We start from the raw sequence: 12,797 nt of genomic DNA, 5'->3' as shown, positions 1-12,797 counted from the left end.
TCCCAACTTAGTAAGAATGGAATAGATAAGGCTACCATCTTCTTTCTTAACCTTAACACCTTCCAAGAGAAGTCTAAGGGTCTTGAACTTGGACAAAAAATCTTCAATGGAAGAAAAATTATTGGGGTCCAACATAAGCAACTCATTTTTGAGTTGATGGGCTCTAATTTCATTTTTAAATCCAAAAACTTTATTGAGTCATTTCATTGCTTCATTAGGGGTATCAAGTTTTGCAATATGGAATCTAAGTTCTATAAAATATACATCCCTATCAACCCACGTGTTTGATCTTGCCTATTTTCCCATTTGGCTTTCTTATTTTCATCTTTAGGTTTAGTTTCTTGGCCTGAGGCTATTACGTAAAGACCTTTACTTCTAAGTAAATCCACAATGCAGGACCACCATTGAAAGTAGTTGGTGCTGTCAAGAATAACTTGGCATGGACTTTTCATTTTAATAGAAAGTGAAGTTGTAGATGCTAAAACTAAGTGTTCCAATGGAAATATCTCGAAAAATTAGGTTGATTAAAAAAACAGCTCTGAAAACGACTTCTGGATGAAGAAGTTATGGCTTTTTGAATAAAAGTTGTTGAAGATGCCGATGAAGTGTGTGAATGTGTAGAAGTGAATGATAATGTTATATTTTAAACCCTCCCCCCGCCACCCCCTTCCAAACTTAATCTAATTAGCTCACTTAAAAAAAAGTTTATATGTGACCCACTTTTATAAATAAGTGAAAGTCTCTTTTACAATGGTACTTTATGAGCTAGCCACTAAATTGTAACTTAAATAAAAGATAAAGAAACTTTAGAATTATAAGTGACTCACTTTTTATAATGGGTGAGAACACTTTTACATAAAGTAACTTTAAAACATAAGTTACATGTGCTTTTTGAAAAAGTATCTCAACAAAAAGAAAGACTTGAGCTCAAGACTTCTATTCTCATAAAGTAACTTTGGACCAAGTGAGCTAGTTTAAAAGGTTAGTAATTTTTGGAAAAGAGGAAAGGTTTTTTTTTTTAGTCACTGAAGCTTTGGGGTGCGTGCTTACTTGAGAAAGCTCACCGAAAACTTAGAAAAAAAACCAAACCTTATGGCTTGAAGTTAGCTTTCACCGAAAACTAAATATTTTTCTCAATGTTTCTAATTTTCCAAGATCACACTAAGGTGCAGCGGAAAAGAGCATATGCATGAGAAAAATCCTTCCTTTCTGTTTTTTATTTGCCCAGATCACACAGAGTCATGGGGCAAAGAGCATATGTAGAAATGAAAAGTATGGATCTAGTAATAAAGAATAGATAGATAAACCGAAATAAACTGAGAGATAAATAACTAAAACTGCAAATAAAGACTGTATACCTCCAGATCTTAAAAATGACGTAGCTAGGGCTACCAGAAACCTTTTCGTGTGAAATGAAAGACGTTCCTCACTAGAACAGATGCTCCTAAAACAATAGAGCAGTCCTCTCGGCCCGAAAGCAGTCAGAAACAATAGATCTAGCAAACGAAAGTCGGATGCAGTTGTACCGGCTTCTAATTTGGATCACCAACGATGCAGCCTATTGTACCTATTTCCTGTAGGCAGTCCTTGGCTGCAAAAACTACACCAAGAAACCAACTCAAGCAGCCTTTAGGCTTAAGCTAGCCCTTGAACCAGAGAGGGGCTCCCTTAGTGTTACGAGGCTTTGTTTAACATTGTTCACATGTCACTGAACAACAGCCTTTGAAGCACAATCTCTAGATTTATGGTTTTAATGGGGGTGGTAGATGATCAATGACAATTCCTACTCATGATTTAAAGGCTCTCTCACAGGGTTCCTTTTTAAAGTGTCAGCTTCTAGCCTAACAAAACGATTTTATTTGTATAAGAATTTGGCAAAAGAATGTAAGGAGATTCCTAATAATTGAGTAGCCAAACTGATTACTTGAAAACTGGGAAGATTTGGATGTGTGTAGAAGATTTCTACAACCCAACAAAACAGAGGGAAACAGAATGCCCATACTGAAACCAATTCTAAGAGGAGCTATTTCAAACAAATAACCTAATAAGCTAATCTCTTGTAATGGTTGTCAGAAAGCACAAAACAAAAACCAGTTAAAGAGGAGTTATGATGAACAAACAATTCAATAAAAAAATCTCTTTCTAAAGATAATGATTTTGCAGACCTTCCTATAAACATTTTTATCATGTGTAGAAATAAGATATGAAAAACTGGAAAAACATACTTGAAACACAAAATTTTGTCAAAACTAGAGCTGTAACGCTTTCATTAGAAATACTACAATAGAAGCTTTATTACAGAGTGAAGAGTCTTGGCATCAAAATCCCACACTTATTACTTCAATTGATGAAGTATTTATACGGTTTATTACAAAATATCTTGATAAAAATATCAAGGGCTACTACAAATATCTGAAAACTGTATTACAAAAACAGAACACAAATAAAGGTAACTAAAACTATTTGAAGAGTTCTGGTACTATCCTTGAGGATTTCTATTGCTAAGAAGAGCAATTCGAATTTGTTTACAACTCATACTTGATGAGGTGGCCTCCAAGTCACTAACTGTCTTTGAGCATTTTCCTCCCGAAATCCTGCAGAATATGGTCCAGTCATGCCTTTGTATATCTCAATTTTAGATAGTTCTATAAAACTTGAGAGAGGTTATTGTAGATGAATATGTTCTTGATATAAATGTCTCTCAGTGTCTCCAAATTCGACTCCAGATGTTCACAATACTGTCTGCAAAAAGATGTCTAAAAAGGAATTTACACAATCCGAAAACTAGGCTGTGAAGATGTACTTGTATCTATGATTATGTAATAGCTATGTAAAATCTAAAGTAGATTATTTTACTTTAGAAACTTAGGAACATAAACCTCCTTCAGTTTCTAAAGAATCATTTTTTATTGGCCACAATCGGTTCTACAAAAAGATGACTAAACAGGAAAAATCTCGGAACATATGTCTTCAAAGTTTCTTTAAAATATCCCAAACCATAAGAGTTGTTACAAAAATGGGAGAATTTTTTGTTAATAAGGATATTGGAAGAAAAAACCTCTTTTAGTTTCTGAAAATATGTTCTCATGGGTTCAAAAACCATGTTTTAAATCAATGAGGTGTATAGGAAAAACATAGTTTCAATGACCATGAGACAAGCAATGGAACGGGAGCATTGTGGCGCAACGGGCAACTGACATGGTGAAGTTTTATTGGATGCAGGGCAGCAGATCGATGATGTGGCGGATGAAGTGGAATGAACACGATGGATAGGAGAGCGGAGGTGGATGATGACATAGGAGTAGCGGTAATGGAATAGATGTAAACTGCATTCGGGAGTAAGTCAAGGCGGTAAATGGTTTCGGGATTTTAAGTCCCGAAACACTAAAATGTGGAAAAGGTTGTTTATGATGGCAGTTTGGGAAACTGCCTATTTTGGACCCCCCCGGCTGATAAAGTTCGGATGGCGAATGAGGGCCGAAAAGGGTCGTGGACCATCAGATGATGGAAGGGTGTGCGGGATGAGAGGCGAGGTGATGGGTGTTTAACACATGAGAAGAAATGGTGGTGGGGTCATGATTTCGAAGGTAGAGGTGACAGCTATGGGTCCCAGTAATTAAATGGAATGGGATTTTGTGGGGTCGAAAACTAAGGCTTGGCCCACTTAAACATAAAATTAATGTTTTAAATAAATCATTTTAATACAAAATATAAACTTCTATATTTTTATTAAAAATAATTTATTTAAAAATTAAAATTATATAAAAATAAATAAATAAATCATATGAAAGCATAAAATTTATATATGCCCTCAGTATTTAACTCAGAATAAAAGTCAATTTCACACTAATTTTTTTAATTTTCAGTGTGCCAAAATATGTTACAACATCGGCTCCAATCGGGACTGCTTCCCCCTGTGGGATGTAGTGAACAAGAAGATCAATTGCCTTTAAATTTGGGCATGGAGTCATACTGTAAACCTGATCATCAACCATCATCTGCCATAATCAACTCTCCTGGATCAAACTTGTCATTTGAATAGCCTGCTAGTGCAGATTGCAACCTACAACTGTGAAATGCAACCATATGCCAGCACTAATCCAGATACTCTTTCATATTGAAAACTGCTGAAGTGAAACTACTGACATTGTAAGTGGAAATAAGCACAAGAGTTCCTAATTCATGGGCTATGGAGTTAATCAGTTAATCCCTTGAAAGTCATTGCACTCAATCAAACCAAAATTAATACTGTAATCTTGCAATATAACTGAAACAATTGTAGATCCATTGCATACTGAATCTCAAAGTAGTTAATCAATCCCACACCTCTATCTAACTAAACTGAAAAACTTTATACTATTAGGTGTAATCTAATTTCCAATGTAACCAAGTGTGGAGTGGATTTATGGATAAACCATGTTGGCAGCACCTGAAAATATGAAGAATATATACAATATGAACATAAAATCCAATGTAAAACCTATACTCACATGTATCCTTTAGAAGTTGCATCCTTTGTAGACATTTTAGATTTCTGACCAAGGCTGAGAGGGAGATACATATACTACTTATTGCAAGTATCAACAAACCTCGCATAGCAGTAAAGGCAGCTGAAATTTCAAAATGAGAGTGGGATCAGTAATCTAGTGGAATTGCCATTCGACAAAGTGGAGTCACCAGGTGAAAATAATGCAACCAATACAAATGCCTATTCCTTGTTCACCAACAATAAATAGATCTAAACTTTATCGTTCTCGAGAGAAAATCTTTTACTTTGCTTCCTCGGCAGTAGTGCCAAATGTTGTACCTGTTTCTCGTAGGTAGTCCTTGGCTGCAAAAACTATGCCTGGAAACCAACTCAACTAGCCTTTAGTCTCAAGCTAGTCCTTGAACCAGAGGGGGATCCCTTAGTGTTACGATGCTTTATTTAACGTTGTTCACATGTCACTGAACAACATCCTTTGAAGCACAATGGCCAGATTTATGGTTTTAATGGGGGTGGTAGATGATCAATGACAATTCCTACTCATGATTTAAAGGCTCTATCACAGGGTTCATTTTCAAAGTGTCAGCTTCCATCTTGACAAGACGACTTGATTTGTATAAGAATTTGGTAGAAGAATGTAAGGAGATTCCTAATAATTGATCAACTAGACTAATTGCTTGACCACTAGGAATATTTGGATGCGTGTAGAAGATTTCTACAGACTAACAAAATAGATTTAAAGGGAAACAGAATGGCCAGACTAAAATCAATACTAAGAGGTTCTATTTCAGACAAATAGCCTAATAAGTTAATCTCTTGTAATGGCTGTCAAAAAGCACAAAACAAAAACAAGTTAAAGAGGAGTTATGATGAACAAATAGTCCAATAAACAAATCTCTTTCTAAAGATAATGATTTTGCAGACCTTCCTATAAACACTTTTATCATGTGTAGAAATAAGATATGAAAAACTGGAAAAAAATACTCGAAACACAAAATTTTGTCAAAACTAGAGATGTAACGCTTTCATTAGAAATACTACAACAGAAGCTTTATTACAGAGTGAAGAGTATTGGCATCAAAATCCCACACTTATTACTTCAATTGATGAAGTATTTATACAATTTATTACAAAATATCTTGATAAAAATATCAAGGGCTACTACAAATATCTGAAAACTGTATTACAAAAATAGAACACAAATAAAGGTAACTAAAACTATTTGAAGAGTTCTGGTACTATCCTTGAGGATTTATATTGCTAAGAAGAGCAATTCGAATTTGTTTACAACTCATATTTGATGAGGTGGCCTCCAAGTCACTAACTATCTTTGAGCATTTTCCTCCCAAAATCCTGCAGAATAGGGTCCAGTCATACCTTTGTATATCTACATCCAAGATAGTTATGTAAAACTTGAGAGAGGTTATTATAGATGAATATGTTATTGAGATAAAACTTGCTCATTTTCCCCAAATTCGACTCCATCTGTTCATAATACTTTCTGCAAAACGATGTCTAAAAAGGAATTTACACAATTTGAAAAATATGTTGTGAAGATGTACTTGTATCACTGATTATGTAATAGATGTGTAAAATCTGAAGTAGGTTATTCTACTTTAGCATCTTAGGAACATAAAACTCCAATTTCTCAAGAATCATCTTTTATTAGCCACAATCTGTTCTACAAAAATATGACTAAAATGGAAAAATTTGGGAACATATGTCTTCAAAGTTTCTTTAAAATCTCCCAAACCAGAAGAGTTGTTACAAAATTGGGAGAGGTTTTTGTTAATAAGGATATTGGCAGAAAAAACCACTTTTAGTTTCAAAAAATACTTTCTCATGGGTTCGGAAACCATGTTTTAAATCAATGCAGTGTATAGGAAAAGCATAGTTTCAATGACCATGAGACAGGGAATGTAACGGAAGTGTTGTGGTGCAACGGGAAACTGACATGGTGAATTTTTATTGGATGAAGGGCAGCAGATGGATGATGAGGCGAATGAAGTGGAATGAATGAAATGGATAGGAGAGCAGAGGTGGATGATGACATAGGAGCGGCAGTAATGGAATAGATGTAAACCACGTTCAAGGGTAAGTCAAGGCAGTAAATGGTTTCAGGATTTTAAGTCCAGAAACACTAAAATGTGGAAAAGGTTGTTTATGATGGCGGTTTGGGAAACTGCCTATTTCAAACCCCCCCCCCGCCGATAAAGTTCAGACGACGAATGAGGGCCGAAAAGGGCTGTGGGCCATCAGATGATGGAAGGGTGTTCGGGATGAGAGGCGAGGTGATGGGTTTTTAACACATGAGCGGAAATGGTGGTGGGGTCATGATTTCAAAGGAGGAGGTGACAATTGTGGGTCCCAGTAATTAAATGGAATGATATTTGGTGGGGTCGGCAACTAAGGCTTGGCCCACTTAAACATAAAATTAATGTTTTAAATAAATCATTTTAATAAAAAATAAAAAATTATATATTTTTATTAAAAATAATTTTTATTAAAAATTAAAATTATATATAAAAAAAAAATTCATTCGAAAGCATAAATTTTATATATTCCCTCAGTATTTAACTCAGAAGAAAAGGCAATTTCGCAATGAAAATTTTTAATTTTCACTATGTCAAAATATGTTACAACATCGGCTCCAATGGGGACTACTTCCCCCTCTGGGATGCAGAGAATAAGCAGATCAATTGCCTTTAGCGTTGGGCATGGAGTCATACTGTAAACCTGATCATCAACCATCATCTGCCATAATCAACTCTCCTGGATCAACCCTGTCATTTGAATAGCCTGCTAGTGCAGACTGCAACCTGCAACTATGAAATGCAACCATATGCCAGCACTAATCCAAATACTCTTTCATACTGAAAAACTGAAAATTTTGCATTGAAAACTGCTAAAGTGAAACTACTAACACTGTAAGTGGAAATAAGCACAAGAGTGCCTAATTCATGGGCTATGGATTTAATCAGTTAATCCCTTGGAATTCATTTCAGTTAACCAAACCAAACTTAATACTGCAATCTTGCAATATAATTGAACAATTGTAGATCTACTGCATACTGAATCTGAAAGTAGCTAATCAATCCCACACCTCTATCTAACTAAACTGAAAAACTTTACACTGTTAGGTGTAATCTGCTTTCCAATGTAACCAAGTGTGGAGTGGATTTATTGACAAACCACGTTGCCAGCACCTGAAAATATGAAGAATATATACAATATGAACATAAAATCCAATGGAAAACCTATACTCACATGTATCCTTTAGAAGCTGCATCCTCTGTAGACATTTTAGATTTTTGATCAAGGCTGAGAGGGAGATACATATACTACTTACTGCAAGTATCAACAAACCTCGCATAACAGTAAAGGCAGCTGAAATTTCAAAACAAGAGTGGGATCGGTAATCCAGTGGAATCGCCATCCAACAAAGTGGAGTCTCCAGGTGAAAATAATGCAACCAATACAAATGCCTATTCCTTTTTCACCAGTAAGAAATAGATCTAAACTTTATTTTTCCCAGGAGAAATTTTATTACTTTTCTTCCACGACAGCTGCGCCAAATGTTGTACCTGTCTCCCATAGGCAGTCCTTGGCTGCAAAAACTACATTAGGAAACCAACTCAACCGGCCTTTAGGCTCAAGGTGGCCCTTGAACCAGAGGGGGGTCCCTCAGTGTTAGGAGGCTTTGTTTAACACTATTCACATGTCACTGAACAACAACCTTTGAAGCACAATGGCCAGATTTATGGTTTTAATGGGGGTGGTAGATGATCAATGACAATTCCTACTCATGATTTAAAGGCTCTCTCACAAGGTTCCTTTTGAAAGTGTCAGCTTCCAGCCTGACAGAATGACTTGATTTGTATAAGAATTTGGCAGAAGAATTTAAGGAGATTCCTAATAATTGAGTAGCCAGACTAATTATTTGACCACTAGGAAAATTTGGATGTGTGTAGAATATTTCTACAGCCCAACAAAACAGATTTAAAGGGAAACAAAATGGCCAGACTGAAACCAATTCTAAGAGGAGCTATTTCATAGAAATATCCTAATAAGCTAATCTCTTGTAATGGCTATCAGAAAGCACAAAACAAAAACCAATTAAAGAGGAGTTATGATGAACAAACAGTCCAATAAACAAATCTCTTTATAAAGATAATGATTTTGCAGACTTTCCAATAAACACTTTTATCATGTGTAGAAATAAGATATGAAAAACTGTTAAAACATACTCGAAACACAAAATTCTATCAATACTAGAGCCATAAGGCTTTCAATAGAAATACTACAACATAAGCTTTATTATAGAGTGAAGTGTCTTGGCATCAAAATCCCACACTTATTACTTCAATTGATGAAGTATTTATACAGTTTATTACAAAATATCTTGATAAAAATATCAAGGGCTACTATAAATATCTGAAAATTGTATTACAAAAATAGAACACAAATAAGGTAACTAAAACTATTTGAAGAGTTCTGGTACTATCCTTGAGGATTTATATTGCTAATAAAAGCAATTTTAATTTGTTTACAACTCGTATTTGATGAGGTGGCCTCCAAGTCACTAACTGTCTTTGAGCATTTTCCTACCAAAATCCTGCGGAATAGGTTCCAATCATACCTTTCTATATCTCAATTGGAGATATTTATGTAAAAAGTGAGAGAGGTTATTGTAGATGAATATGTTCTTGAGATACACCTCACTCAATTTCCCCAAATTCAGCTCCAGATGTTCACAATATGTTATGCAAAAATATGTATAGAAAGGAATTTACACAATCCGAATAATAGGCTGTGAAGATGTACTTGTATCTCTGATTATGTAATAGCTGTGTAAAATATGAAGTAGGTTAGTTTACTTTGGCATCTTAGGAAAATAAACCTCCTTCAGTTTCTCAAGAATCATCTTTTATTGGCCACAATCTGTTCTACAAAAATATGCATAAATAGGAAAAATCCGGGAACATATGTCTTCAACGTTTCTTTAAAATATCCCAAACCATAAGATTTGTTACAAAACTGGGAGAGGTTTTTGTTAATAAGGATATTGGAAGAAAAAACCTCTTTTTTTTTCTCAAAATGCATTCTCATGGTTTCAGAAACCATGTTTTAAATCAATGAGGTGTATAGGAAAAACATAGTTTCAATGACCATGAGACAGGGAAAGGAATGGGAGTGTTGTGGCGAAACGGGAAACTGACATGGTGAAGTTTTATTGGATGAAGGGTAGTGGATGGATGATGTGGTGGATGAAGTGGAATGAATTCAATGGATAGGAGAGCGGAGGTGGATGATGACATAGGAGCGACGATAATGGAATAGATGTAAACCATGCTTGGGAGTAAGTCAAGGTGGTAAATGGTTTCGGGATTTTAAGTCCTGTAACACTAAAATGTGGAAAAGCTTGTTTATGATGGCAGTTTGGGAAACTGCCTATTTCAAACCCCCTCCCGCCCCCACTGCCGATAAATTTCGTACGGTGAATGAAGGCCGAAAAGGGCCGTGGACCATCAAATGATGGAAGGGTGTGCGAGATGAGAGGCGAGGTGATGGGTGTTTAACACAAGCAGAAATGGTGGTGGGGTCATGATTTCAAAGGCGGAGGTGACAGCTGTGGGTCCCAGTAATTAAATGGAACCAGATTTGGTGGGGTTGACAACTAAGGCTTGGCCCACTTAAACATAAAAGTAATGTTTTAAATAAATCGTTTTAATAAAAAATATAAACTTATATATTTTTATTAAAAATAATTTATTTAAAAATTAAAATTATATATAAAAATAATCATATGAAAGCATAAAATTTATATATGCCCTCAGTATTTAACTCAGAAGAAAAGACAATTTCACACTGAAAATTTTTAATTTTCGGTGTGTCAAAATACGTTACAACATCGGCTCCAATGGGGACTGCTTCCCCCTTTGGGATGCAGAGAACAAGCAGATCAATTGCCTTTAGCGTTGGGCATGGAGTCATATTGTAAACCTGATCATCAACCATCATCTGCCATAATCAAATCTCCTGGATCAACCTTGTCATTTGAATAGCCTACTAGCGCAAACTGCAACCTGCAACTATGAAATGAAACCATATGCCAACACTAATCTGGATACTCTTTCATACTGAAAATTGAAAATTCTAGATTGAAAACTGCTGAAGTGAAATTACTGACATTGTAAGTGGAAATAAGAACAAGAGTCCCTAATTCATGGGCTATGGAGTTAATCAATTAATCCCTTGGAAGTCATTGCACTCAACCAAACCAAACTTAATATTGCAATCTTGCAATATAACTGAAACAATTGTAGATCTACTACATACTGAATCTAAAAGTAGCTAATCAATTCCACACCTCTATCTAACTGAACTAAAAAAACTTTACACTGTTAGGTGTAATCTGCTTTCCTATGTAACCAAGTGCGGAGTGGACTTATGGACAAACCATGTTGCCAACACCTGAAAATCTGAAAAATATATACAATATGAACATAAAATCCAATGGAAACCCTATACCCACATGTATCCTTTAGAAGCTGCATTCTCTGTAGACATTTTAGATTTCTGATCAAGGCTGAGAGGGAGATACATATACTACTTACTGCAAGTATCAACAAACCTTGCATAGCAGTAAAGGCAGCTGAAATTTCAAAACAAGAGTGGGATCAGTAATCCAGTGGAATTGTCATTCGACAAAGTGGATTCACTAGGTGAAAATAATGCAACCAATACAAATGCCTATTCCTTTTTCACCAGCAAGAAATAGCTCTAAACTTTATTGTTCCCTGGAGAAAATTTTTTACTTTTCTTCCCGGGTGGCAGCGCCAAATGTTGTACCTGTTTCCCATAGGTAGTCCTTGGCTACAAAAACTATGCCCGGAAACCAACTCAACCAAACTTTAGGCTCAAGCTGGCCCTTGAACCAAAGGGGGCTCCCTCAGTGTTACAAGGCTTTGCTTAACACTGTTCACATGTCACTGAACAACAACCTTTGAAGCACAATGGCTATATTTATGGTTTTAATGGGGGTGGTAGATGATCAATGACAATTCCTACTCATGATTTAAAGGCTCTCTCACAGGGTTCTTTTTGAAAGTGTCAGCTTCCTGCCTGACATAATGAATTGATTTGTATAAGAATTTGGTAGAATAATGTAAGGAGATTCCTAATAATTGAGTAGCCAGATTGATTCCTTGACCAATAGGAATACTTGGATGCATGTAGAAGATTTCTACAGCCCAACAAAACAGATTTAAAGGGAAACAAAATGGCCAGACTGAAACCAAATCTAAGAGGAGCTATTTCTGAAAAATAGCCTAATAAGCTAATCTCCTATAATGGCTGTTAGAAAGCACAAAACAAAAACTAGTTAAAGAGGAGTTATGATGAACAAATAGTCCAATAAAAAAAAATATTTTTAAATATAATGATTTTGCAGACCTTCCTATAAACACTTTTATCATGTGTAGAAATAAGATATGAAAAACTAGAAAAACATACTCGAAACACAAAATTCTGTCAAAACTAGAGCCATAAGGCTTTCATTAGAAATACTACAACATAAGATTTATTACAGAGTGAAGAGTCTTGGCATTAGAATCCCACACTTATTACTTCAATTGATGAAGTATTTATACAGTTTATTACAAAATATCTTGATAAAAATATCAAGGGCTACTACAAATATCTGAAAACTATATTACAAAAGTAGAACACAAATAAAGGTAACTAAAACTATTTGAAGAGTTCTGGTACTATCCTTGAGGATTTCTATTGCTAAGAAGAGCAATTCGAATTTGTTTACAACTCATATTTGTTGAGGTGGCCTCCAAGTCACTAACTGTCTTTGAGTATTTTCCTCCCGAAATCCTGCAGAATAGGGTCCAGTCATACCTTTGTATATCTACATCCGAGATAGTTCTCTAAAATGTGAGAGACGCTATTGTAGATGAATATGTTCTTGAGATAAACCTCTCTCATTTTCCCCAAATTGGGCTCCAATTGTTCACAATACTTTTTGCAAAACGATGTCTAAAAAGGAATTTACACAATCCGAAAAATATGTTGTACAGATGTACTTGTATCTCTAATTATGTAATAGATGTGTAAACTCTGAAGTAGGTTATTCTACTTTAGCATCTTAGGAACATAAACCTCCTTCATTTTCTCAAGAATCATCTTTTATTGGCCACAATTTGTTCAACAAAAATATTACTAAACAGGAAAAATCCTAGAACATATGTCTTCAAAGTTTCTTTAAAATCTCCCAAACCATAAGAGTAGTTACAAATCTGGG

This window comes from Pinus tabuliformis, chromosome 2_2, assembly GCF_031772625.1.
Source record: "Pinus tabuliformis cultivar Carrire ecotype Pingquan chromosome 2_2, CPIR1, whole genome shotgun sequence".
Taxonomy (NCBI): Eukaryota; Viridiplantae; Streptophyta; class Pinopsida; order Pinales; family Pinaceae; genus Pinus; species Pinus tabuliformis.
Note: the sequence above shows the minus strand (reverse complement) of the source record.